Source organism: Pyxicephalus adspersus, chromosome 5 (genome assembly GCF_032062135.1).
Source record: "Pyxicephalus adspersus chromosome 5, UCB_Pads_2.0, whole genome shotgun sequence".
NCBI classification, from domain to species: Eukaryota; Metazoa; Chordata; class Amphibia; order Anura; family Pyxicephalidae; genus Pyxicephalus; species Pyxicephalus adspersus.
In genome coordinates, this window is record NC_092862.1 from 92051336 (window position 1) to 92054298 (window position 2963).

Consider the following 2963-nt stretch of genomic DNA (forward strand, 5'->3'; position numbering starts at 1 on the left):
AATATTCCCGGGAGTTTTTGTTGAACAGGTCTTTAGGTTAAGATAAAACATTATTCATTTACTCTTGCTGGGTCATTGTTTAGGTAAACTAACTACTACTAAGACATTCTCTGGTAAATTCTTTAAAATCTTTTTGAATTTTTTTTCTCTGATAGCATAATGTTCAACATCTTAGCAAGAAAAGTAGTGCCAAACCTTGCTTCTTCAACCGCTTCACGGTTGGAATAAAGTTTGGGTTATGGTGAGTGGTGTTTTTTGTCTACATGTAGTAGTATTTCATTCTTTCACAGAATTCTTTCCAATGTAGGCCATTCAGTTTTTTTTCTATTCTACAACAATTGTTTCCTATTTAGTGGCCTTCCTTAAATAGCATTCTTGTTCAGTGTTTTTATACAGTTAACTCATGCACAAACACTTTGGCAAGTTCAAGAGATTTCAATATATCCTTTGTGGTTTCCTTTGCTTCTTCCTTTGTTTATTTCTGCACTTGATCTTTGTAGGACACCCACTTCGATGTAAACAAGTAATGGTATGTTTTTTTCAATTTGAAGGCTATTTGTCTTACTTTGGGACTGATGACCACCTTGGCCTTTAGAAATGCTTTTGTAGCCTTTTTTCAGGTTTCTACAGTGCTACAGTTCTTCAAATTATTCTTGTTGAAAGGTTTTTTGAAATGTGTTCTAATTAGAACATTAATCACATCTGTCACTTACTAAATGTGTGGTGCAGTATACCTTCAATCTACACCTCTAATCTCATTTCATTAACTCTAAAAGAGTCTAATTACCCTCTATCCTTGATGTCAACATCCGGAGGCTTGCATACTTTTTGATCAAAGATATTGATTTCCGAACCTATTTTTAATACAATTATGGCTTTATAAACTGTTGTATGTGTTCCTTCTTTTTTAGTTACTATTTACATTTAGCTAATTTTTTTCTTGTGATTTCTTTACAGCATGATGTTACATTGCACTTTACCTTTCTAATTTTATTAATAACAAACTATTCAAAATTTACCATTCTTCCTAAATTAAACTTTACCAATAAGCCTCTTGTCAATATGTGAGTATCCAGAGGTTTTCATATTTTTCATCAAGATTTTAAGTGGTTCAGTTTTTTTTTTAAATACTACTAATATTACTACTAGTAATACTAGTATGTAAACTGCTGTGTGTTTTACTTGTTTTTTTAGTTATTATTGTCATTTAGCTAAATCTTTCTCTATCAAGTTTGATCTTCACAATATTGTATTACATTGCACTTTACATGTCTAACTTTATTCATGTCAAAATAATAGAATTTACCCTTCTTCCTAAACTATACCAACAACCCGCCAACCCTGATGGCCTGTTAACTGAGAGACAAAAAAAAAACAGCTTGCTGCATGACTGGTACTGTCATCCTCCGCCCAAAATACTCCTCAATGAAAAAGTTAAAAAGAAAGTTTTAAAAAATTTTTTTATAAAAATGGTGGGGAATGAGCAGGCATTACCAATGACAGGAGCTAATTATAGTTAATTTTTTTTTTTTTGGGGGGGGTTAGTAGTACAGGTTGACATTCAAAAATCCAGCAACCTCCGCACCTGAGGAATGCCAAATGTTCGAAAATTCCAGATTTTTGAAGGTTATATATGTTGTATAATTAAAATGAAATAACACTATATGAAATGACATTAAATGGAAAGCAACTGAAATTGTAATGTTCACCAACTAAATAAAACATTTTTACAGAATTTTGGTTCAACTCAACAAAATGCTTCAGAATGTTAATCATTACTGTACCCTCGAAAAGAAGCTAAATAGCAGATGGGCTGTCAGGATAATCATCTTCATGACTGACAGTAACAGCATCCTCAGCAACAGGAACAGCTTCAATTTGTGCGGGGAAAGCAAGACCTAACAGCTGATTCTGGAGTACAGCAGCATCAAAACATAAGCGGCGCCTCCAGAAAACAGTGTAAATTTGAAAATGCACTCCGAAATCCATGGCGGAAACTGAAGGATCCGGATTATCGATAGCCAGATTTTTAAATGTCAACCTGTATTTTTTGCTTAGTTTATCATTCTACTTAATAAACTACAAGTCGTATTACACAAAAAGTGTGTCATCTGCATGTAACAGCTACAATTACAATGTAACATGTTTCTTTGAATAATTGATGTAGCAAGATTTTGTAATGATCACTGAAGAATGAGACAACTTTTCATTGCTCTTGTACATAAACCAAGATCACGGGGTTTTAAACTGATGAGGAGACACTTCTGGTCATAAAGTAAACCTGCTGTGCTTTGTATAGAGATGCCACGCAATAGGCTTATTTATAAAAGCTCTCCAAGGCTGGATAGGATACACTTTCATCAGTGAAGCGGGGTGATCAGGCAATCCTGAAATGGATTTCTTCAAAGAAATTTGCTAGCAAATGTTTTGAATCCTGTAATAGATCCATTACAGGTTTGCCGGATCACCCAGCTTCACTGATGAAAGTGTATCCTCTCCAATGGGTCTGATTTATTAAAGCTCTCCAAGGCTAAGCTGGATGGTACAGCAAACCTGGAATAGATTTCCTCAAAGTCATTGGCTATTTGTTAGCAAATGTTTTGAATCCTGGACCAGATCCATTCAAGGTTTGCTGGATCACCCAGCTTCACTGATGAAAGTGTATCCTCTCCAGCCTTAGAGAGCTTTAATAAATGAGGCCAAATGTATTTAAACTCACATAGAACAGGCAGATTTTTTTTTTTTACTTTTTTATTCAGTGGAAAAAACACATAATATATGCAAAATATTCAAATACTAAGTTTTTATAGGGTTTTTAACATCTTATCACCTTGCAAAAAAAAGAAAAAAATCATTTTTTTAGACTTTCTTTTATGTGATTTGGTATTCTTTGCACAAGTCACCACATTCACTGAGCTCAGTAAATTAATGTGAACAACCTTCACTGTCTAACTGCAGAATTA

The 2963-nt window shown here is 33.7% G+C and overlaps 1 long non-coding RNA gene across 1 annotated transcript; it reads left to right on the forward strand.

Moving 5' to 3' along the window:
• Window positions 1–498: 498 nt before the first annotated feature.
• On the forward strand, window positions 499–2102 carry LOC140332038 (uncharacterized). The gene is made up of 2 exons (XR_011921027.1): window positions 499–529; window positions 1734–2102. It is a non-coding gene; the product is annotated as an uncharacterized lncRNA (long non-coding RNA).
• The last annotated feature ends 861 nt before the right edge of the window (window positions 2103–2963 follow it).